Genomic DNA, 26,580 nt, shown 5'->3' with positions numbered 1-26,580 from the left:
CATATTTATAGAATATTTTACTGATGAAAACATAAATCAACAAGAATTACATGTGATAGTTATGTCTTATATGAGAAAACTGAGTGAGCTGCATAAAACTAGAATTCATTGAAAAACATGCATACAGTCATTTTCAAAGGTATAAACACAATTTAATGCTAACATGAATAAAAGATAGATTAATCTAAATATAAATAGAGTGTCACTCTATTAAATATCTGTAATAATATTTCTAATTCAAGTTAAAAAATAAAATGCTATTATTTTTCACAAGTACAAATTGCATAAAATTTCCTTAGATTTTAAAATGTCACTAGTTGTGTGAGAACCTGACATAAACAATTTGAAAGACAAAAAGCTTATTTTGGTTCACAATCCACAGGTTGCAGTCCATGGCCTACCTTTTCTCACTTTAGACCTGCAGGAAGTCAGAAAGAGCAGAAAAGGCCAGGAAGAGGAAAGTGTCTCAGCATGGCAACCAGGCACCAAAGAAGAGTCCAGGAGTCAGACAGGAAAAATTCGGGGAACACATATATGCCTCATGTTCACCCCCATGACCCAATAAGGCTATTGCCTTTATCCATCACCTGCCTATAATGACATCCACCTATTCTTGCTGCCTTGATTATCTGATCATTTTCCAAAAACCCCATCGACTCTCAACAAAACCTTTAGTTTTATGGAACATTTCACTTCCCTACCATGACACTCCCATAGTTGCAATCATAGATAATATCACTGTATCTGAATGGCTTAAACAAACATCACCTTATCTAAAGGAAAACCATGATCAGGTAAACTCAGATGGTTTTCCACAGGCTCACTGCTACCTGATTCCAGGTTCTGCAATGTGTAACAAATAAATCATGCTATATGGTTTGGATACCAATGATAATGTGCTCAAATTCCTGATGCCATCACTGAGATGGTCACGGGGGTGAATTAGTTCCCATTTCATTATGTCCTCTAAAGCACAGGCATCCATCACATTCTTTAAATTCTCACAGATTTTTAAGACTACATCTTAGCAGTTTTCAAGGTTTGATCTAAGTGGAAAATAACTTTCCCAAAACCTCATTCCACTCATAAAATTGAACCAACTGAAAGGGTTGGATTCTCCAGCAGGTGGGGGGCTCTCTCCTCCTGCTATGGGAAACCTTGTGCTTACTCATGTTTTACTGTTTTCCTTGATATCTGCTTCTCTGAGTCACTTAACAATAGCACCTTCCTTACTGCCCAAGTCCTAGAAGACACAACAGAAAAGCTCACCACTACCATTTTCTGCACACTGCTGCTCATACCTCATTTTTTTGCAAATGTGTATTTCTGAAAAAGGTTTAAATTTTCAGAGTTTTGCTCGTTTCATCTTTAAATTATTATGGTACTTTTCATTCTGTAAACTATTTCTGCCTCTAGAGCTTCCTTTATATACAGTACAAAAGTACTCTTAAAACATACAGGACAAAAAGAATATTTTCCTAAAATATTTGTGCAGGCTTCAATATTATCTCAGGAGTACAGATGTAGGACATTTTCCATAATAATATCTAGCTACCAAAAAGGCTTTTCATTTATTGAGTTGCTCTCCTACATGATATCACATTTTTCCTCGAATCAAGTGGCACATCTTACCCACTGATATCTGTGGATCTTCTTTACTAAATGTAATACTTCGTATGCTCACAGTCTTTCTCTTTAACTCTGTTTCAACTGATATCAATACAGCCGTTACAGCACTTCTAATTATGGTATTTGCATTGTGATTCTTACTCCTTTTTGGAATGTTTCCACATTGATTTACTGTTTTTAAATTTTCATGTACATATGAAGTTCATCTCTTTTAGAAAGTACTTGGCTTGGAATGGCTCTTCTATCCAGTTGGATAATGTCCTTAACTGAATGCTACATCCTTTACATCCAGGAAAATTCTTTGTTTTTATGGTTTCATTTTGTTGTTGTTGTTGTTTTTCACATCTGTTCTTTTTCTGCATAAACCTCATCTTCCCAGTACACCGACCCCTATATATAACCCAACAATTATCAGGAACTAACCCTCCCCAAAGATTCATCCTATTAGAAAATAATCCTAACTCTAACATAACACTAACCCTAACTTTATAACCCTAAGACTCTGACTATAACACTAAAACTAAGCAATGAGCTAAGCATAAATGAGCAGTAACCCCAAACCTATTACTCATGCTCCCCTACCCTAACACTGACAATACCCTACAATAACACTGACAACATCACCCACTCTGATTCCTAATCCCACCCCTCACTCTAAAACAAAAGAGATGAAAACTAACCATAGTCCTCCACCATTCATCCTATCCCTAAATCTGCTTCTATAAACACAGATTAAACTCAACCAATGTCAAAACCTAAACACTAAACTTTACCTTAACCCTAACTTGAACCCTAAATATGACCCCAGCTCTGACACTGATATTATCCCAACTGGACCTGTATCCTGCAGTATTAATCATAAATGTAACCCTAACCTTAACTCCCAACTGGAAACTCACACTGATCCCCAAGACTAATCACTAAAACCTGCCCTAATTCCTAATCTGAACCCGAACTCTGTTTTTGAAATCTAATCCTAACCACTAACCACTGCCCCTAACACTATATTTAATACCTTTAGCACTTACTGTAGCCCTAAACGTGGGCCTAAGCTAGCCCTCATTCCAATCCCAAAGCTGACTCTGCACCATACACCTCCTTTACTTATTCCCCCAAACAAAACTGAACCCTTAAAAAACCATTAGCTCAAATAAACATCTCCTCATAAATTGGGACTGTTGCTTATTTATTCTCAATAACAAGAAAATGTCCCACATCCCCCTTAGATCTTTATCTCCCTAAACCCAAACCCTAAACTCAATTACAATGCTAATCCCTACCCAAATCCTGAGTAACAGAAAGAGCCAAGGTTTATAGCAGCATGGTCTTAAGAGCAAAATCAAGGAAGCCATCTGTGTATCCACTGGTGACTGTGTAAAGAAAATGTACTATCTACACATAACGGAAAATAAAGAGAATAAAGATATGCCATGTGCAGGAATTTAATCTGCTAAGTGAATGTGAGCACTGTGTGTTTTATGCATGAGATGAGTTTAATAACATTAATGAAATCAAGCAAAAGGGATTTAGAAGAGGAAGAGGGAAGGGGATTACAAAACAACTCTACGGTGAATGTGCACCTACTCCCCACTGTGTGTAACTACAGCTACTGCAAGGATGTACTAAGAAGGAAATACTTTTCAAAAACCTGGAACCTAATTTCTAACACTTCATCTCTCATTCTCAGCCATAACACAGTGCAAATCTCATGTTAAACCTCCACTACATCCCAACAAACCTCAACCCAAACGCCATCTTGTTCCCTCACCCTAACATTCATCCCCTTCCTCATCCTAACTGTAATGGAATTTTGAAGAAATGACCTCATGACCTCGGTGATAGAACCCAACAAGGCTTGGAACTCTGGTAACCAAGCCTCCACACTTTTGAATCTATCTCCTGCCCTGATCACTTGGAGGGAGACATTCAAGAGTAGAAGATGAGCTTTTGCTGTTTTCCTGGTTTCCAAAGTTCTAGCCGCAAAAGGCACAGGAACCAGAGCCTTTTCAGATCTTGGTTCCCACCTCACTGTGGATGTTTCAAGCTAATGTTCAGGAGGAGCCGACAAGTAAGAGAGATAACCCCATGCCAATGCCAGCCTCTTAAGGGCAGTCATTCACCAATGGATTTGGGGGGATGTGCAGGGGTTGACCCAAACAGGGGGAGATTTAAAGTGTCCCAACTTTGACCTGTCCACTTCCTATTTCCTACTTCATGGTTGGAAGTATGACAGGCATCGAAGGTCTATAGTTACGGGATTATTGGGGATCAGTTTATCTGATGGGAGGTTAATCAACTGATTCAAGCTGTCCTCTCGCACCTCTCTGTCTCAAGATTATACATATACCGCCCTATGCCGCCTAACGTGGAGAGATTTTTCTATGAGGGCGCTGTGTGGGGATGGCCAGGAGGAGTGAATGATAACTTGTGGCTCAAATGTCAGGTACTCTCTTGGCAGAGCTCTGTGCAGATCATCAGCACACCATGTGGCAACTCGGTCTCCATCAACCCAGAGCAGGAGCATGAAAACTCCAACAGTGGCCAGTGCTGGTCTAGGGTGCAAGTGAGCACACAAGGGTCTGTACAGGTGAGAACTCATGCTGACCAGCACTAAGATCAAAGAAAGATAACTTCCCCGGGTCATGGCTTAGGGCTTGACCATAGAAATGACCTGTAGTCCCATTGCCAAAGGAATCTGGTCTTCCTTATAACCCTTGTTCACTTAAATAGGTATAAAGTTTCATATCATGCATTTGTAGAATCAGAGCAAGTATGTTCTGAATCATTTCCCTCTAAATCAAGATATGGACAACTTGGTTTGATGTAGTGTTTACTTAACTGCTCCAAGTATCCCATGTGCAATCAACTCCAATACCTTTCTGGGCCTTCTACACATCCAAACTCTTACCAGGAGGGTTCCACAAACAAATGAGTTATGTACACTCACAAAAATATAAACTTTGCTAAGCTGCTCTGCACATTTCTCAATAGTGTCACATCAAGAACATGTCACTCAATTCCCAGTACCAAAAAAAGAAAATAAAAACCTATGCCTGTAGCCATAGCAGATATCAGATGTGGCCTCCCATGGCTGCACAATATTCCATTAAGAAAGGTAAATTCTGGCAGAAGCTAATTTTTTACCATGAGTGGACCAGATGGCACTTCTCAATCATGTGCAGTGAGCAGGACGTGACTCTGTGTGTCCTAGTAGGTGGTGTTTAGTGTCCAGCACTGTCACATACAATGACACAAGTGGCAGTTTTAACAACAGTTCCAGAAACTGCATGTCAAAGTGCTTCCCAGAAAGGTTTCTTCAGAGGCCACCCTGCATCTCAAAATCTCTGTGTCTTTGAAGGGAAATAAGGTTGCAGTACTGATCCTCAGGGCTCCCCTTAAACTAATCTAGGGCAAACCAGCTGTACTGCTTCAGTTAAAAAGTTTTTCCAGAATTTTGTCCCATGCACCATCCTTATCAATGTGGAGGGAAGTTGGTTACTCCAGAACCTTCCAGTCTATATCAACAGCAGCCCACATTCCAAGTATTTTAGGAGGAAGTCTACACATTACTCACTATGGGTGATTCTCAGTCCTGACACGTGTGCCACTCAACAGTCACTTGTCATACAGAACCTTTTACTTTCTCCTCTCCACAGTAGGGATATTTTGGACAACGCTCTTCATGTAAGTTATCAATAAAGGCCGGGGCTGCTGAACCACAGCAGAGACTACCTTAAAGACACAACTTGTTTAGCATTCCCTGGTCCTAACTCTGAATTTTGAGTGAAAATATTTGAATCGTTTTCACTATGGAAACACACACCCACGCCACCACCGCTGCATTCACAAACATAAATGTTTGAGTCTTTCTTGTCCGAACTCTGGATCCCAATCTTCTGGTGACTCATGCTGTTGCTCCTGGCTATATGTTTCTCCTTGTTTTCTCCAGGGTAACATTGAGTCTACTTTGAAGGAAGCAGTGACCTGCAGGGCGCAGACTCTCCAGTCAGAACAATGGGAGAAGTTGGTTGGGTTTTTGGTACCATCAAGCCTAATTAGACCCATTTCATACTTTACCAACTTTCTTTGCTCCTCCTGGGACTTTGACATCGTTCCATACTCTGTGCACAAGCTCTTCGGGAGGTGAGTGCACCCGCCAAGGCACAGTACACACACCATCACATACTGTTTCGGGAATGCAACTGCAGCTCTCCTCTCTATGCTCCTCTGAAAACTAGGAAAGGAAAGGAGCAAACCTCACAGGGTTTTTGTATGGATACATACCATAATATGTGTTAGGCCAGTGCCGTCTACCTTGGCCTGCTGAAAGGGTGCTGGACAAGCTGTCCTCATTCATGTTTGTATTTTTCTGTGTCTCCAGAGAAGAGGTTCTCTGCCTCATATCCCATGTCCATTAATATGCATAAAAACTTGTAACAGCAGGCAGGATTTCCACGTCTGAAGTACATTTATGGCTTTTTCTAGCTTGTGTTTCTCCTGATACACAATAAACAAGGGACCACTGGGTGCAGAAAGGGGAGCCTCCAAGCATGACTGATACAAAAGAAGTTACATAGCGATTTCGTTCACTCAACCTGCATCTATATAACAGTTACATTACCCAGTGACATTTCTGCACACAGAGCATAATGCTGGGATCCAAGAAAACCATTGCTGAGCTCAAATTCTACTGTTTGCACACAATAATATAGAGGCTGCAACACACAGCTCAGGACTGGGAAGAATTTCAGAACAGAGGGAGTGGTGAGAAATGAGTGATGGATATGAGGACTTTGGTAATAGAGACAGTGACAGAATCCTGGTGCTGGTATATATATATATTGGTCTTTTTCCTTTTTATCGGTACCTGAGATCGAACTCACGACTGCCTACTTGCAAGGCAGGCGCTTATGCGGCTGAGCTAAATCCCTAGTCCCTGGTATATTTTTTGATTCTATGGTAGAGACATGGTTTTGGGTTTTTCTTGTCAGAAGTAAGAGTCAGATAGTGCTGTAGGTGGAATTGTTAGAGTCCTTTAATAGGAGAGTGGAGAATGAGCTTCAATGCCAGTACCTAGGAGGCTCATCTTGAGTAAAGCAGCTTTCATTTCTGCTGGATCGCCATGTCAACATGTCCATCCCTACTCAGAGCAACCAGGGGCCAGGCTGGAGTTGGGATGCACAGACTGCTGTCAAATTTGCTTGAAGCCCAAACCTGGGAGATCAAATCCATGGAATTTTGCAACTGTTTCTTTCGGAAAGAATGATTGTAATGAAGTAGAGACTCATAGGATTAGAATTTGCCTTTGTAGGCAGACTCAGCAATGCTAGGACATTCACAGGGGGCTGGGGGGTGGGTTGGGCTTTCCTCAAGGCAGAGAGACAGGACCAGGCAAAACACAAGCTTGTCTTGGAGAGACAGGGTAACAGGCAACTCTGAGCCTCTGACTCCTGCTCATTCATTTCTCCCCAGCACAATTTCTTCCATGTTTGAAAACTGGCCCGAATGGTACCATCCACCGTACATTCCGAAACTCACAGTTTCAGAGGTCTGCATGCAGGCAAAGTCACGTGGAGCACACCTGGAGCCTGCTTTAACAGATGGTGAGGCACAAACAACACAGTCTGGAAGACTGTAAATGGGTTTCAACTGGGCATTGGAATTCCCAAAAGAGTAGCTGTGTCTTTTATGCATTTGATAGGTGACTAACTTGCTAAGCTTTCCCCCTTCTAGCTCCTGCTCCATGTCAGCCGCGACATGAACCTGCTTTGCAGACAGAGCCAGCAGTAGAGTCAAAGCCTCTGCTGGAGAGAGCAGAGCAACAGAAGCCAGCTGTAGAGCCCTCCTGCCTGTCTTCTGAAATGGAGGACGGGTCCATGCAGGAGGTGCTCTTAGCCCTCTCTCCTAAGAAAGTAGCTCAACAACTGACGCGGATGGATGCGGTGAGCAGCTGAGCTCAGTGGGCAGGGTAGGGGCAGCCTCTTCTCCTGCATGCTCATCTCAGTCAAACCTTTCCTTGACCAGATTACATGGATCGATGAGAGACCACAGTTCCATGTCCTATGTTCTGTGACGCCTTACTGATCCTTAGCCCCTAAGCTACCCCTGTCCTCATGTGGATGAAGGCAATGGAGATGAGGCCCTGAGGACAGCAGCTTCACAAAGTGATTGTGAAGTCCAACTAAGACTGGAAAAATGGAAGCAGGACAGAGATCAGGCCCTCATGACAAAATAGGGTGTTCACACAGATGTACGTAGGGGTATGCATCACATAGCCATCTTCCCAGAACACATGGCCACAATTACCACTTGGCAGGCATTTGAAGTACACTACCTTCTACATCAGACAGCCAGACACATCCTCTAGTCATAGTTGTCACAGGAAATTTGCATTCAAGTGAACATAGGAGCAGAGGGCAGACGAGTTTAGGAAAAGAAAAAATAATCTCAGAACTAACAGGACTGACAACCTTCTATTGCTGGAAATTTGAGGATGGTCAAGGAGGAATTCGAACTCATTTTTGCATCATTGCTGGGTCCTGGGTCTTCCTCAGTTGGCCTCCAAAAGTGGGGAGAGAACAAAACTCTGTCCTTATCTCGAGCTCATGATGTCTAACTCAGACCTCAGCCACCTGCCTGTCACCAGCTGAAACTGCCAACTCTAGCTGGGGTTGACTAGGCCCATGTGACATTTGTCCACAGGAGCTGTTCAAGAAGGTAGTGCCCTGTGACTGCCTGGGCTCCATCTGGACACAGCGAAATAAAAAGGGAAATGAACACCTGGCACCCACCGTTCGGGCCACCATCGCCCAGTTTAACCAGGTGGCCAACTGTGTCATCACCACCTGCCTTGGTGTCCCTGGCATGCGGGCCACAGACAGAGCCAAAACCGTGGAGCACTGGATAAAGGTGGCCAGGGTAAGCTGTGACAGGGCACTGACAATTTCTCTGGAGATCTACGATCTGCCCCTCATTCAACAGATCTTAGGTTTAAAAGATTTTTCTGAGATGTACAATCCTTTGGTCCTGCCTGACATGGGTCCTGCCTGATCTAGACTCACATGTCATGTGGCATGAAGGGTGTGATCATCCTATCTCAGCTTCTTCTTTGACTTTCACTAAAATTGTTACCAATGACAGTTATGTAACTTGAGCCCTAGTGACTTTCATTCTGGCACTCAGTTAGTTGCTTGTGGGGAACCCTGGGCATCGTCTCACTGAGAAGGGTTAAACCATCTGACACAGCTGAAACTGCAACAGGCTGATCTCCAGCTGCCCCAAGCCCACATGAAATGACTGTGTTGTTTGCCTTCCTAGGAGTGTCTGAAACTGAGGAACTTCTCCTCACTGCATGCCATCATCTCTGCTCTGCAGTCTGCACCCATACATCGTTTGAGCGAGACGTGGGGAGAAGTGTCCAGGTGGGTCTGCCAATCTTCATAAGGAAACCGCAGTAGATAAGTGACAGATACGGTAGACTAGATCTACCTTCTGCCCTCTGCATGGCCCTGGAAAGATCTGGGGCACTAAGGGTAGGAGTCACCTTGTAAGTGGGATATCTAACCCTCTCTGCTTTGATGCTAGGGTTTCCTTCTCAGGATTCAAGTTCCTTAATGTAATGCACAATTGTTCATAAAAAGTCTTTCTTCAAGTGATCACTAAGCAGCAGTTGAACTCTTTGTCCAGTTGAAACCATAACTGTCAAAACAGACAACTCTATGGTCAGCTAAAATGTGAGGGACAGGATGATCAAATGAGAGCTCCTATCCCAGTCCTTGGGCTTGCATAGGTTTTATATTAACTTAGTTAGAAATGCACATCCAGGTAGTTGGTTTCCTTTGGTTCTCAAGTGAAAAGAATTTGAACTCACATGCCTGCTGTTATTCTGCAGTTCCTCCTTATGGTTTCTCTCTCAAACAGGAAAACATCAAAACTTTTCACAGACCTGTGCACAAAAGACACTGCAGAGAACAGGAATCTGCTTCTTAAGGTAGAGAAGGGGATCTGGGCTAAAAGCATTTCAAAGAGAGAAAGGAGCAATTTTGGAAGAGGTTCGGGGGCAGATATGGATTTCTCATTTGTTTTATCATTTCTTTGTCTTTTCCTCATTGATAATTTGAGAAATTCCAGTTGTATCTTTGGGAATCACAGGAAGGCAGCTCGATTTGTCCTTGGTGAGGCTGGAGGCTTTGGGCACATGAAATTCTAGTTTTGGTAAGCTTCTGGGCTCTCAGAAAGGCTAAGTGAGCAGGAAGGGTTGGTGGACTGGTAGAATCAGCAAGTCGCTGGCTGCCATGCTAGGAAATGAGTGGACAAAGGGAAGCTTAGCTCATGTCCCACTGGGTGCAGCTGGGACTGATTCATGGGTGTGCTGTAGTTTCTCTCTCTGCCCCTGTGCCTGAACTGATGGGTCTTCAGATTTCTACTTCAGAGCCCAGCTGGCAGCAGCACTGACTCCTGATGACTGAGAAATAACTTGAGGTCTCACATATTCAATAGCGGATCCTTAGTGAGCAGAGCTCAGACTCCACTTCCCAGGGAATTCCTTGCCCTGTCCTTCATAGATGACACTTGAGGAGACCACATTCTAAATGGATGTTCAGAGACCGTGTCAGAAGATCTCCCTTGGCAGATTCCTAGGACCAGATGAAGTTGGATGTCACCTCTGATCTAGCTGTTTGTCCATAGGTTGAGGGGCCTGGGCCAGGAAGGAGTTTCTCACACATGATAGGTCACTGACTCTTCCACTCTGCATGGGCATGGCAGGGTACCTGGACACACTCCAGGAGCTCAGAGGATAGGATGGTGATTAGGGGTGCTGCTGGAATATATGGTAAAAGCAGCTGAGATTTTATTTGAGCTGGCAGGAACAGCTGGCTGCCCTCATAGTGTCCTGGGAAAGTCACTGGCCTGCTTGAACCTGACTCCTCATTTGGAGAGAGGAAACTTGAGAGCTTAGTGCAGGGAGCACACTGTGGCAATGAGTGCAAGTTCATGTGCTTCCTCCTGGATCCTCCTCAGAAAGGTGACATTAAGAGCAATGATAATTATACAAGCTGAGTGCTTTGAGAGGCTATGAGGCAGGTGTATGTTGAGACGGGGGAGCAGGTTTAGAATTTCCAGGCCACATGCCCAGGGTGACTTTCCAAGCAGTCATGGAAGCTGGGATTGAATCTAGAAGTAGACTGAGAGGGTAACAGATGTTTTACCAGCTGACCGGAGACTGGCCTGTAGGGCATTGCTTGGAGGGACAGGGCTGTAAGGAGAGAAAAATGTCACTAACCCTGCCTGACCCTGGCAGGTGGGGCTCTCCAAGAAGGCCACCCTGGAGACCAACCCTCAGAGAGCCCAGATGAGGCAGTGGAAGAAGAAGAAGGTGAGTGAGCTGTGCTAGGGTGGGTGTGAGGGCTCTCAGGGCAGGAGACCCTCCAGACCATCCAGCCTGAGCCAAGCCCCAGAGGGTCTTTGCTTAGAGCAGATATGGGCCCATGGGATACAAGTCAATTTTTACCACTTAATCTATGCATGGTGGGCTGTGACGTTATTCATGGCACTCTGGGAAGATGGGGTAGAAGGATCACATCTTCAAGCCCAGCCTGGCAACTCAGTGCTTTAGTAAGGCCCTGTCCCAAGGTCAAAACTACAAAAGGCTTCAGAATATGTCTTTTGCAAACACCCTAGTTTTGGTATCCAAGAAGAAAAACAATTGCCATGGAGGTTATTAGGGATATTTAATGTCATAAGAAAAGAGTCAGAAGTGAGAGAATTGAAGGAAAGTAGGTGAGTGTCCCAGAGAGGGACAGGAGAGAGGTGCATCAAATGTCAGGGGACCTTATAGGCCTCGAGTGGGACCTGGGAGTGGGGACTCATCATCACTACCTCCCAATGGCACAGGGCCTGGTCCCCTTCCTTGGCACATTCCTGACTGACTTGGTGATGCTGGACACTGCGATGGAGGAGTATGTGGATGTGAGTGATCCTTGGGGTATCAAGTGTGGGAACAGGATCATTGGACTTGAAACAAAAGGCTCCTGGCATTAACCCTTAGTCCCCAGCTAACCTACTCTTGTCAGATCCTTACACCTGGCCCTGTGTGCTGTTGGCACCAAGTCCATCATGCCCATGAGTGAAGGACCCTCTGAAATGACCCTGAGTCTCTCTTATCCAAACCCTGAAGCTGCCCTGCCACAAAGCTGCATAGGGCCTTGGCTGAGCTGAACTCAGTCTCTCCCTCAGCTGATGAGCAAGGGAGGGTAGAGATATAGGTTCCCCAAAGTCCATATGGCTAGTATTCTTTCCTTTCTTAGGCCCTAGTTTTCCAGTCTGCTCTCAACAGGTTTTTGGGTTTAAGTCCCTCAGCCTCAGCTCTCATGTATGTCCTCTCCAGAGCCCAAACCTGACCTGGGTCCTCATCCATTTCTATGCACTCTTGACCCCCATGGGCCTAGGCACAATGCACAATGGCCACAGGTAGGGATGGGCTATTCACGTTCCAGTCCTTCTCATGAATATCTGCTATCTTTTTTGCAGGATAATTTGATGAACTTTGAGAAAAAAAAGAAAGTAAGCCACTGTGTCCTACAGTTCCTGGAGGGAGGGAGGCAGAATTCAGAGACCCCATGGGCTGAACACTCTTTAGCCCCAGCCCTCTGCATCTTGGTTTTAGTAGGAGGGGTTTTTGCACAGAAAAGATGAAAACCATCCTGATGGAGTATGTGCCTAAGACACTGGAAACATGTGTAACTACCTGGACATGGGGCTGTTTCAACCCAACTCACAACAGCTTGGGTTTGGAAGAGATAGAGAAGCAGAGGGGACTACTAAACAGAAAGCCCTGTAGACCAGTCCTTAACTCTCCCTTCTCTGGGCAAGGCCCCCACCTCATTGCCAGTGCAAGCCCTCTCAGTATGCTGCCTGCCCCTCTTGCCCCAGGAAATGACAGTCCTTCAGGAGATTCAACTTTGCCAGGTAGCAGCCAGAAAATACAACTTCAAGCCAAAGGAAAATTTTCAAAACTGGTTTAACTCAAAAAAGTGGCTGACTGACAATGAAAGGTGAGGACCAGCCAGCTATTGTGGGAAAGCCCAGGGTTGGGGGTTCTCCTTCCTGGACTGCTGCAGACAGCCCAGGCCCATGGCGCCACTGCTGTCCACAGACCATGCTGCTTGGTGACTGCTGCCTGTGATAACAGGACTTGGGCTGCTGGGCAGGCATTGCTGGGCAGACTCAAGGCAGGGCTCTTGGGAGACTAAAAAATGCCTCTCTGTCCTGCAGCTACAAGGTGTCCCTTCTTCGGGAACCCCGATCCAAGCATGCCAGCAACACACTCACTGCCAAGAAACAATCATAAATCTTAGAGGCAACTGACTGCCCAGACCAGCATGTGCAGGTGGCCTCAGCACTCCATGAGATCTGCATATGAGCTCCTGCCAGAGTGTGGACAGGAGCAGGTCTCTCGCTTTGAGTGATCACCTCACCCACACTTTGGAATGACAGAATATGGCAGAAGATTGATGTCAAACGTGTAGGGCAATAGCACTGTTTTGTTAATGTATAAACACAAAACCTACAAAGTTTTAAAAAAGATAAGAAGTTATCCACTTTGCATTCTAAATAAAGTTAAATATTAAATTAGTTAAATATTAGTTAAATATTAAATTAAATTAAACTGTTAAGTTTAGGAAGCTAGTATGTCTTAATATTGAATACACTTTATATTTGTACTTTGCATATCCAAAGTAAAATACAAAAACTCTATTTGGACTGACGTTTATCAGTCTTTTACTAATTCAAAACTTTTGATGAATTCATTTGTATATTTTACATTCTATTTTATTGCTCATATTTCTGAGTTAGTGACAAAATCACACACTGTTCTACATGAATGTTATAGAAAATTATCATTTATTATTTGTTTGTATCTACATTTTATGAATGCTATCTTTGTACATATTTCTAGTTGTTTTTCTTTGCAATTTAATTAATAATTTAATATGTATGTATGTATTATTTAAAATGTTCGGGCTCATCTCTCAAAACATAAAAGTCTTCAGTTTCATACATTTACATGCTGTTGTCTTTTTTCAGTTATGTTTACTACATGTGATTTCTTCCTTACATGATTTTTTTTTTTTTGGTACTGGAAATCAAACTCAAGAGCTCACACTTGACAGGCAGGCACTTGTGCCCCTGAGCTACACCCCAGCACTCTTACATTCATTTTTATGTATGTGTATGAGTTTGGAAGTTTGCTGTTGGTTTTGGGTATGAAACACATCAATAGAATCTGATATTGCAAATAATATATAAATTCAGGAAACTTTATAATTCTAAATAAATTAGGTATATGTTATGTCCTTTATTACACAGGGTACAAAGCATTTATATCATGTTAGAAAGTAAGCATAATACAATCTACTGGCTAGAAGGAACATCTGAACTATTTCCTTTTGCCCACTCATTTCTTATATCACTACACATATCACAAAATGGAAATTATTTCTGAAATAATTGAAGATATCATGCTGTCTCTCTTGGTGTAAGGTCAATGTGCTATGAAATACAATATGATTTTTAAAAAACTACAATGCTGTGCAACAAATTATGAACACGTTTTTGCATCCGAATAATTAATGAGTAGAAAGTAATACTGCCGTTACATTTACTAAAACAGAGGTCAGTGGAGAGAACACTTATCAGATGGTGCCTGATTACAGGCAGGCTAATCACACCAGCAAACAGCTTTCCTAGCACAATATAATTTTCAGAAATAGACTCGTCTGACATAAAACAGCGTTGATGGCTGTCGCTGGTTTTCCTGCTGCTTCATACTTATCCTATTGCTCAGGTTATTTTCAATTTGCCTGCTTTGGGCAAGTAATTCAGTGCCCAGGATGCCCTATCTTTTTCTTCTTAAATACTCTTATTAGCATCTTTCACATGAAAAGAGAGTGCATGCAATCTGTTGTCCATCATTCCAGTGGGAAGGGTAGGTGAGAATTTGCTTTACAAAGGAAAAACTACTACTAATATTTCATTCCTATGAATAATTCTCATAAAATTACTGCACTTATGAAGTAGGCAATTACTCTTATTATCTCTCTTTTTCTAATGTACCTTTAAAGAATTTTGCTTTTTCATCATCAAACTCATTAACAGGAAACTATATTTTACTTTCCATTTTAAGTTTTTTGAAGATTTGGTGATATCTTTATTCTTGATATATTTGCTTTTTTCATGCAGTAATGACCTTTTATTTTAAAATTCATGATATATTAAGGTCACTTTAATATATGAAATAACTTCATGTATTCATAATGATATATGAAATAACTTCTCTTTTGGTGTTGGAGATTGAACTCAGGTGATGGAAAACAGTAAACATGGACTATATAGGTCAACCCTTATTGAACAACCTCCTGCATGAGAAACTTTGCATAATATAAATCAATCTTCCCCAATTCTTTATTTTCTCATAAATGTTATTATTATATGTGGCTGAAAGTTATAATTGCAATAGTATAAGTTTTCTTTAGTACTTTAAAGTTATTATTATGCAGTGTTTTCACACTGAATTTAAAATTTTTGCATTTAGTATTCCTTCTGTGCACATACTGAGGACTCTTCTAGAGTTGTCCTTCCCAGGATGCTTTGAACTGCATAGCCAATGGCTTCTTCAGTTTCTTATTGCGAAATCAGTATTAACTGTTGATGGCTCAGTTTTCTCAGATTACTTCATAGTGTCCTGAAGTTACTCTAGACTTCTGTTCATTCCTTTTTCTTAATGTTATTTCTCATTAGCGGTTTGTTGTTTCTTTTTCAAGTTCACAATTACTTCCTAATCTGAAGTACCACTTGTAGGATTGCTGATCCTCTTGCAGGATTCTAAGTATCACATTTTCTGTGTGGATACGTGTGTGTGTGTGTGTGTGTGTGTGTGTGTGTGTGTGTGTGTGTGCATGCGAGTGTATTTCCAGTATTATACGGAGTACTTTTCATAACTTCCTATACCTAGGGTAAATGCTCACATATTCATGAATGGTGTTTACTATATCAACTATAACTCTTATTCAAATGGCTGATGATGCTGTTAGATAAACACTAACAAGAGTGCATGTAGTTGAACAACATGATTACATTATTTATTCTCATATGTATTTGACGGTGACAAGAGAAGGCTTTCAGAGTAAGGTGAGCTCTCTCAGTGGCAGGCTGCCTGGTTTCTGCATCTGCCCAAGTTTGACTCTAACTACTGCTCTGTATTTCAGCCCCGCCTTACTCTTAATGTTCCCTCCAATAAAGCTTTACCTGGCTCCTGTCAGGATTAGCCAGGAAGCCTGAAGAGGCCTTTGTCTGCCTACAGACCCCTTTCCTCTGCCTGCCAGCCTGTCAGACACATGCACCTGCTTGCTCATTCACTGGGATAATCTCATTATGTTTTTCTCACATTTCATTCAAATTCACTTCCCTTGTTTGTTCCTTCTCTTTTCATAGTCTCTCACATACTCCATCCCTCATTTCTGTTATACAAGAATATTCTCATTAAAGCCTACTGCTCCCCTAGTAGGTCCCAAATTATTACTTCCTCTGTCAGTTCCTGAGGAATGAAACACTTGGAGAATAGTTCAAAGAAGTTTTAAATTACACGTGAATTTATGGATTATTTTTCAGATACCGATATACTTGGTGGTTACTCTGTCCTCAGAAACAGTGCTAAGAGCTCAATCTAGTGCCAAATTGGAGAACAAAGGGTTGACTGCATTGTTTCCTGCTGGGACCCTGACAGCCTAAGAAACATCACAATGAATAAGGCACTTCCTCAAAAGGTTTATGCACAATAGGTCTTTCACTCTCCAACCCCAGTGATCCTCAAACTTCAACATATTACACTCACACACATTCTTTCTCTGTCTCTGTCTCTGTCTCTGTCTCTCTGTCTCTCTCTCTGTCTCTCTGTCTCTCTCTCTGTCTGTCTCTCACAGACACATAAACTCACACACACTAGATTCATCAGAAAGCCAAGAAAACAGATTCCCAATATTTGCAGTTCTCTAAAACCAATTCTACTGATATCACAATTGAAATATCAAAGAATTTGAAACCAGAATACTGAAAACAATCAATTACATTAAAGATGATACAAATAAGGAGCTGAATTAATCAAATAATTTATTATTTAATGAGGTCAAATAAGATACAATAGAGAACTGAATGATTCCAAGAGGAAATCATTATGCAACATATGATACACTGCTGCAGTAGAAAAAGAGAATTAGGGAAAATAAACTAAGAATTCCTAGAAGTCAATGCACAAATAGACTTATTAGAAATACAACTGAAAAAAATTCAACTGAAATTCTCAATTTAAGATGAATCACAAGTTATAGTATCAGAATCATAGGACATACTGGATGCGCTAGATTAATGACACAGAGAATAAAAATGAGAAGTGATGAGAAGTGGAATAGGCCAGAGTAGAATATGAAATTAACATTTCAGATGTATAATAATGTTACCTAATATATATTTTAAAAATAATTCAGAAAATCATATTGCATTCACCTATTAAAGGGGAAAACTCACTTTACTGATGCAATATGAAAGAATAAGAGAAAACCAACTAAAATACAAAAGTGAAAAGTAAAGTGACACCCTCAGAGTAAATGGAATTGTATTTTAGCACTGTGAAGCACACGGAATTTAAGAAAGGGAGCTAGTAAAATTAGCAGTAGAGACAAAAATAAATTCAATCAATAAAATTAGAATAATAAAATGTTCAAATATTGGAATTGAGTACTATTTTTCACATATTCCATATCATTTATCAAACAGTGAAAGAGATTACAAGTTATATACTGCAAAGGAATGATAAAGGTGTATTTTGATATATATGCTATCACAGCTGAGTTAATAGCTATCCACATGCATGTATCAAATTAACACAGTCTAGTAAATTCACACAAATATGGTCACTTCATCTATGTAACCTGTACTTTAGTTAATCTTTGAATAATAATGGTTGAGATCTGGAATACCCTCTTAACATCTCTTACACTTATAGGCTGGGCTTTTAGAATGTGAGGAAATCACAGAGATACTTATAGCTAGGAGCCTGACCACTGGGCCCATGAACCTGGGGGAATGGATGTCTCTCTCTGGCTCCTCCCTTCTCCCCCTGCTTCCTGGTCTTCATGAGGAGAGCAGCCTTTCTTCCACGATGCCCTCCATTACCCTGTTTCTAGCTTGCAACCAGCTCACCAGGGACTGACACTGTGAAACATAGCAAACTTTACCACTTCTCTGCTGTCAACTGCTTTGTCCCAGTCACAAGGAAAGAAAGTCATGCATAGGAAGTAAGCACCAACTGTCTTCTGGCAAACACAAAGCAGAAAAAATACTGAACTTACATTTGCAGAGGTAGACATGGGTCTCCTAGTTGTGCCTGTGTGTTCCTTCTCCTGACGGTGAAGATAACCTGAAGGAAGGACAAGCAGGAGTCTAACACTAGAAGATAAATGTTTGCCACGTTCAACATTTGGTTCATTCTATTTTATGAAGAGGAAAGGAATTTCATAAAATCCATGTGCTAGAATACACACATGTACACACACCCTGCGCACACACACACACACACACACACACACACACACACTGTACACACACAAATACACATGGACATTGTTCATACCCTTGACGATCACGGTGGTCATCACAATTTGATAAAAGGATAAACTGTAAGTTTTGGCTATCTTCCATTTTGTTCTCTGAGATTTCACCATAAAGAGTATCAGGGAAGTTACTGTATTCAGACTGAGGGATTCAAAGAGAATCCTGAGCTGTGCATCATTCTCCTGTTCCTTTTACCAGCAATTTATCCCTTGATTCATGGACATTTAACACTCACTTCATCCATCGCTGGCAACTGCAAACTGAAAATCATGTGTGTGTGTGTTTTTCTTTTGCTTGTCAGTAGCTGCATGCTATTTCTCTGTCACTGTCAAACATGCTCTGGCTCTCCTATTCCTTCCGTATAGACTTGAAAACTCAAGCCACAGAAACCTGCAATGCTTTCTTATGTTTTTATTTCCACCAAAAAAATATTTTGCTGGCCCCGTTAAATAACTCTGTTACACACAATTGTTCCTACACACTTTCTCAACATTCTGCCGTTTCTTCAGATGTCAGCCAGGAAGAACATTAGCTACACAAAACTGCAAATATTAAGGTTTTTTTCTTTTTTCTCTTACTCAAACCCTGACTTTGGATTTCATCGCAGGGCCTTAGTGAGTGATGTACTGTGGAAATGAAATCGTTTTTCCCAGGAGGTTAGAGATAATCTGCAATGCATCAGTGCCATGAGATAAGCATTGAATATCTTTGAAGTTATGAGTATACGTTCATCTGAAACTTTAATGCATCTACTTGGTGCTCATACACCTCCTTCACCACATATCTCAAACCTGTTCTTGATTGCATGGTTTCGGGCCTAGGACTTACCTCAATGGCATAAGTGCCTGCCCTTGCAAGCATGCAGGCATGAGTTTAATCACAGTACCAAAAAAAAAAAAGAATGGATTTTGATTTCATGATTTCTTTTCTTATTATTGAGTTTTTAAATTTCTTTGTGTATTATGGATATAATTTCTTTATCAGAAATAAATTCTTCCAATAATTTTCCCCCTGCAATTATCTTCATTCTGTTTCCTGATTGCCCTAATGTATGAAATGATCTGCACATTCACAGCAGGAGAAAGAACTGAACAGTAGCTAATATAAGTATTTAATAAACTCCTGGGATAAGTTTTGTATTACTGGGATCCCATTCTTTGCTGTGATTGATTATATTCTATGTGGAAATTCAAACCAAGATACAAGACTTTCACCACTTTTAAATCCCTGGATTTAGGGGAATATCTTTGACAAATGGCTGCAACCCTAAGAAAAAAACAAGCAATAAACCAATTTAGGCAGATGCACCTTTTCTCTCTGGAAGTTTAGGGAGCAGATGCTGTTTCCTTGCGTTTTGTTTTGTCTGGGTTTGACTTTGTTTGTTTACACTGATTACACTCACTCGTGCAATTCAGTACATATTCATCCAACCAATGAAAAGACACACACATATGCTCCTGCTGTGTAACCCCTGAGTTGTACAGTGCTTTCTCTTTCCCTCCCTAGTGGATCCATGACTCTTAATTGTGGACTGAGTTGAGCTATAGCTGCTCAGTTATGCAACAGAATTACCTAAGAAATATCTACATTGTTCACTTCCAAGCCTTCAAAGATCAGAGAAACTAAAAGGCTATTTCCCTGGCCATAACAGACAGAATGGGAAAAAGAAAATTGCATGAAATTTGAATTTCCTTTTACCAAATCAAATATATGCAGAAGGCAACAAAGTGAAATGGACCCTGTAAGTCAGACCCAGGTCTGCTACTCAATGGCTGTTGACTTCATGGAACTTACTACATATCCAGTGTTGTTTTCAGATGTAAGAAAGAGTTAATGATGCATAGCGGCTTTTCAGAGTTGCTGAGAGAATGAATTTATGTAATGCATTTAAATAACTAGATGAATTATACAATATAATAAATGCTGAGTTATCCTTGGTCTTTTAAAAATTACTTTTTCATTCCCTATTCTTATATTTCTGCCCCTCTGCAATGAACGTTTTACATCTTCTACTGGTGCATAAAATGTATTACACTTTGAGATCTCTGAGTCATTCATTTTCTTCTCTCTCCTGACATATGATAATTAATTGTTTACATGATCTACATTTATGTTTATATGTTTTACACAAGTAGAAGGAGCACTCAAAACCACTCTTACTCACCAATACCTGGATAAATGCCCAACCAGCTCCAACCAACACCTGATAGCATATGATGAATGACAGCAGAACAGTGGGGTCTTTGGAGAAGCGGAACGCAGCATTCCTAGGAAGCTCAGCTCTTCTTCTACAGTGCATGGACACCTGGAGAAGCCACACAGCCATCACATTCACCAGAACTGTGGGCAGGAGAAGGATCTTTGAGAATCTCCCTGAACAAAATCCTCATTTACTTCTACATATAAAATCCCAATGGCCTGGTTGTTTAGCTCTGATTTAAATGTTTCCAGTGACACCGATTTACTGCCCTCAGTAGTAACCCAAACCCAGATCTGTATACACATGGATGAACTAAAGAAGAACTAACCCTATTATAAAAACTTCTAACAGGTTTATTATGCATTCATCCAAATGAGAGAATATTTTATTGCTAAATGAATTAACAAAAAGGTCAAAACAAAATGAAAAAATAAGATATTGGGTAGTATGTTAGAAAGATTTGCAAAAATTTCTGCATATTTATAGAATATTTTACTGATGAAAACATAAATCAACAAGAATTACATGTGATAGTTATGTCTTATATGAGAAAACTGAGTGAGCTGCATAAAACTAGAATTCATTGAAAAACATGCATACAGTCATTTTCAAAGGTATAAACACAATTTAATGCTAACATGAATAAAAGATAGATTAATCTAAATATAAATAGAGTGTCACTCTATTAAATATCTGTAATAATATTTCTAATTCAAGTTAAAAAATAAAATGCTATTATTTTTCACAAGTACAAATTGCATAAAATTTCCTTAGATTTTAAAATGTCACTAGTTGTGTGAGAACCTGACATAAACAATTTGAAAGACAAAAAGCTTATTTTGGTTCACAATCCACAGGTTGCAGTCCATGGCCTACCTTTTCTCACTTTAGACCTGCAGGAAGTCAGAAAGAGCAGAAAAGGCCAGGAAGAGGAAAGTGTCTCAGCATGGCAACCAGGCACCAAAGAAGAGTCCAGGAGTCAGACAGGAAAAATTCGGGGAACACATATATGCCTCATGTTCACCCCCATGACCCAATAAGGCTATTGCCTTTATCCATCACCTGCCTATAATGACATCCACCTATTCTTGCTGCCTTGATTATCTGATCATTTTCCAAAAACCCCATCGACTCTCAACAAAACCTTTAGTTTTATGGAACATTTCACTTCCCTACCATGACACTCCCATAGTTGCAATCATAGATAATATCACTGTATCTGAATGGCTTAAACAAACATCACCTTATCTAAAGGAAAACCATGATCAGGTAAACTCAGATGGTTTTCCACAGGCTCACTGCTACCTGATTGCAGGTTCTGCAATGTGTAACAAATAAATCATGCTATATGGTTTGGATACCAATGATAATGTGCTCAAATTCCTGATGCCATCACTGAGATGGTCACGGGGGTGAATTAGTTCCCATTTCATTATGTCCTCTAAAGCACAGGCATCCATCACATTCTTTAAATTCTCACAGATTTTTAAGACTACATCTTAGCAGTTTTCAAGGTTTGATCTAAGTGGAAAATAACTTTCCCAAAACCTCATTCCACTCATAAAATTGAACCAACTGAAAGGGTTGGATTCTCCAGCAGGTGGGGGGCTCTCTCCTCCTGCTATGGGAAACCTTGTGCTTACTCATGTTTTACTGTTTTCCTTGATATCTGCTTCTCTGAGTCACTTAACAATAGCACCTTCCTTACTGCCCAAGTCCTAGAAGACACAACAGAAAAGCTCACCACTACCATTTTCTGCACACTGCTGCTCATACCTCATTTTTTTGCAAATGTGTATTTCTGAAAAAGGTTTAAATTTTCAGAGTTTTGCTCGTTTCATCTTTAAATTATTATGGTACTTTTCATTCTGTAAACTATTTCTGCCTCTAGAGCTTCCTTTATATACAGTACAAAAGTACTCTTAAAACATACAGGACAAAAAGAATATTTTCCTAAAATATTTGTGCAGGCTTCAATATTATCTCAGGAGTACAGATGTAGGACATTTTCCATAATAATATCTAGCTACCAAAAAGGCTTTTCATTTATTGAGTTGCTCTCCTACATGATATCACATTTTTCCTCGAATCAAGTGGCACATCTTACCCACTGATATCTGTGGATCTTCTTTACTAAATGTAATACTTCGTATGCTCACAGTCTTTCTCTTTAACTCTGTTTCAACTGATATCAATACAGCCGTTACAGCACTTCTAATTATGGTATTTATTTGCATTGTGATTCTTACTCCTTTTTGGAATGTTTCCACATTGATTTACTGTTTTTAAATTTTCATGTACATATGAAGTTCATCTCTTTTAGAAAGTACTTGGCTTGGAATGGCTCTTCTATCCAGTTGGATAATGTCCTTAACTGAATGCTACATCCTTTACATCCAGGAAAATTCTTTGTTTTTATGGTTTCATTTTGTTGTTGTTGTTGTTTTTCACATCTGTTCTTTTTCTGCATAAACCTCATCTTCCCAGTACACCGACCCCTATATATAACCCAACAATTATCAGGAACTAACCCTCCCCAAAGATTCATCCTATTAGAAAATAATCCTAACTCTAACATAACACTAACCCTAACTTTATAACCCTAAGACTCTGACTATAACACTAAAACTAAGCAATGAGCTAAGCATAAATGAGCAGTAACCCCAAACCTATTACTCATGCTCCCCTACCCTAACACTGACAATACCCTACAATAACACTGACAACATCACCCACTCTGATTCCTAATCCCACCCCTCACTCTAAAACAAAAGAGATGAAAACTAACCATAGTCCTCCACCATTCATCCTATCCCTAACTCTGCTTCTATAAACACAGATTAAACTCAACCAATGTCAAAACCTAAACACTAAACTTTACCTTAACCCTAACTTGAACCCTAAATATGACCCCAGCTCTGACACTGATATTATCCCAACTGGACCTGTATCCTGCAGTATTAATCATAAATGTAACCCTAACCTTAACTCCCAACTGGAAACTCACACTGATCCCCAAGACTAATCACTAAAACCTGCCCTAATTCCTAATCTGAACCCGAACTCTGTTTTTGAAATCTAATCCTAACCACTAACCACTGCCCCTAACACTATATTTAATACCTTTAGCACTTACTGTAGCCCTAAACGTGGGCCTAAGCTAGCCCTCATTCCAATCCCAAAGCTGACTCTGCACCATACACCTCCTTTACTTATTCCCCCAAACAAAACTGAACCCTTAAAAAACCATTAGCTCAAATAAACATCTCCTCATAAATTGGGACTGTTGCTTATTTATTCTCAATAACAAGAAAATGTCCCACATCCCCCTTAGATCTTTATCTCCCTAAACCCAAACCCTAAACTCAATTACAATGCTAATCCCTACCCAAATCCTGAGTAACAGAAAGAGCCAAGGTTTATAGCAGCATGGTCTTAAGAGCAAAATCAAGGAAGCCATCTGTGTATCCACTGGTGACTGTGTAAAGAAAATGTACTATCTACACATAACGGAAAATAAAGAGAATAAAGATATGCCATGTGCAGGAATTTAATCTGCTAAGTGAATGTGAGCACTGTGTGTTTTATGCATGAGATGAGTTTAATAACATTAATGAAATCAAGCAAAAGGGATTTAGAAGAGGAAGAGGGAAGGGGATTACAAAACAACTCTACGGTGAATGTGCACCTACTCCCCACTGTGTGTAACTACAGCTACTGCAAGGATGTACTAAGAAGGAAATACTTTTCAAAAACCTGGAACCTAATTTCTAACACTTCATCTCTCATTCTCAGCCATAACACAGTGCAAATCTCATGTTAAACCTCCACTACATCCCAACAAACCTCAACCCAAATGCCATCTTGTTCCCTCACCCTAACATTCATCCCCTTCCTCATCCTAACTGTAATGGAATTTTGAAGAAATGACCTCATGACCTCGGTGATAGAACCCAACAAGGCTTGGAACTCTGGTAACCAAGCCTCCACACTTTTGAATCTATCTCCTGCCCTGATCACTTGGAGGGAGACATTCAAGAGTAGAAGATGAGCTTTTGCTGTTTTCCTGGTTTCCAAAGTTCTAGCCGCAAAAGGCACAGGAACCAGAGCCTTTTCAGATCTTGGTTCCCACCTCACTGTGGATGTTTCAAGCTAATGTTCAGGAGGAGCCGACAAGTAAGAGAGATAACCCCATGCCAATGCCAGCCTCTTAAGGGCAGTCATTCACCAATGGATTTGGGGGGATGTGCAGGGGTTGACCCAAACAGGGGGAGATTTAAAGTGTCCCAACTTTGACCTGTCCACTTCCTATTTCCTACTTCATGGTTGGAAGTATGACAGGCATCGAAGGTCTATAGTTACGGGATTATTGGGGATCAGTTTATCTGATGGGAGGTTAATCAACTGATTCAAGCTGTCCTCTCGCACCTCTCTGTCTCAAGATTATACATATACCGCCCTATGCCGCCTAACGTGGAGAGATTTTTCTATGAGGGCGCTGTGTGGGGATGGCCAGGAGGAGTGAATGATAACTTGTGGCTCAAATGTCAGGTACTCTCTTGGCAGAGCTCTGTGCAGATCATCAGCACACCATGTGGCAACTCGGTCTCCATCAACCCAGAGCAGGAGCATGAAAACTCCAACAGTGGCCAGTGCTGGTCTAGGGTGCAAGTGAGCACACAAGGGTCTGTACAGGTGAGAACTCATGCTGACCAGGACTAAGATCAAAGAAAGATAACTTCCCCGGGTCATGGCTTAGGGCTTGACCATAGAAATGACCTGTAGTCCCATTGCCAAAGGAATCTGGTCTTCCTTATAACCCTTGTTCACTTAAATAGGTATAAAGTTTCATATCATGCATTTGTAGAATCAGAGCAAGTATGTTCTGAATCATTTCCCTCTAAATCAAGATATGGACAACTTGGTTTGATGTAGTGTTTACTTAACTGCTCCAAGTATCCCATGTGCAATCAACTCCAATACCTTTCTGGGCCTTCTACACATCCAAACTCTTACCAGGAGGGTTCCACAAACAAATGAGTTATGTACACTCACAAAAATATAAACTTTGCTAAGCTGCTCTGCACATTTCTCAATAGTGTCACATCAAGAACATGTCACTCAATTCCCAGTACCAAAAAAAGAAAATAAAAACCTATGCCTGTAGCCATAGCAGATATCAGATGTGGCCTCCCATGGCTGCACAATATTCCATTAAGAAAGGTAAATTCTGGCAGAAGCTAATTTTTTACCATGAGTGGACCAGATGGCACTTCTCAATCATGTGCAGTGAGCAGGACGTGACTCTGTGTGTCCTAGTAGGTGGTGTTTAGTGTCCAGCACTGTCACATACAATGACACAAGTGGCAGTTTTAACAACAGTTCCAGAAACTGCATGTCAAAGTGCTTCCCAGAAAGGTTTCTTCAGAGGCCACCCTGCATCTCAAAATCTCTGTGTCTTTGAAGGGAAATAAGGTTGCAGTACTGATCCTCAGGGCTCCCCTTAAACTAATCTAGGGCAAACCAGCTGTACTGCTTCAGTTAAAAAGTTTTTCCAGAATTTTGTCCCATGCACTATCCTTATCAATGTGGAGGGAAGTTGGTTACTCCAGAACCTTCCAGTCTATATCAACAGCAGCCCACATTCCAAGTATTTTAGGAGGAAGTCTACACATTACTCACTATGGGTGATTCTCAGTCCTGACACGTGTGCCACTCAACAGTCACTTGTCATACAGAACCTTTTACTTTCTCCTCTCCACAGTAGGGATATTTTGGACAACGCTCTTCATGTAAGTTATCAATAAAGGCCGGGGCTGCTGAACCACAGCAGAGACTACCTTAAAGACACAACTTGTTTAGCATTCCCTGGTCCTAACTCTGAATTTTGAGTGAAAATATTTGAATCGTTTTCACTATGGAAACACACACCCACGCCACCACCGCTGCATTCACAAACATAAATGTTTGAGTCTTTCTTGTCCGAACTCTGGATCCCAATCTTCTGGTGACTCATGCTGTTGCTCCTGGCTATATGTTTCTCCTTGTTTTCTCCAGGGTAACATTGAGTCTACTTTGAAGGA

The 26,580-nt window shown here is 41.0% G+C and overlaps 1 long non-coding RNA gene across 1 annotated transcript in view; it reads right to left on the bottom strand.

Moving 5' to 3' along the window:
- Positions 1-26,580, bottom strand: part of LOC134475148 (uncharacterized) — a 166,057-nt gene that overhangs the window by 42,585 nt on the left and 96,892 nt on the right. Inside the window, exons 10-11 of the long non-coding RNA XR_010046110.1 lie at positions 20,462-20,637; positions 18,036-18,103 (exon numbers count right to left, since the gene is read on the bottom strand). This is a non-coding gene — a long non-coding RNA (uncharacterized LOC134475148). The remainder of the gene's footprint in view (positions 1-18,035; positions 18,104-20,461; positions 20,638-26,580) is intronic.

Source organism: Cavia porcellus, unplaced genomic scaffold (assembly GCF_034190915.1).
Source record: "Cavia porcellus strain 051 isolate PalLab524CR breed Dunkin Hartley unplaced genomic scaffold, mCavPor4.1 scaffold_136, whole genome shotgun sequence".
Taxonomy (NCBI): domain Eukaryota; kingdom Metazoa; phylum Chordata; class Mammalia; order Rodentia; family Caviidae; genus Cavia; species Cavia porcellus.
The sequence above is the reverse complement of the archived record's forward strand: the minus strand, read 5'-3'. Positions and strand labels throughout refer to the sequence as shown.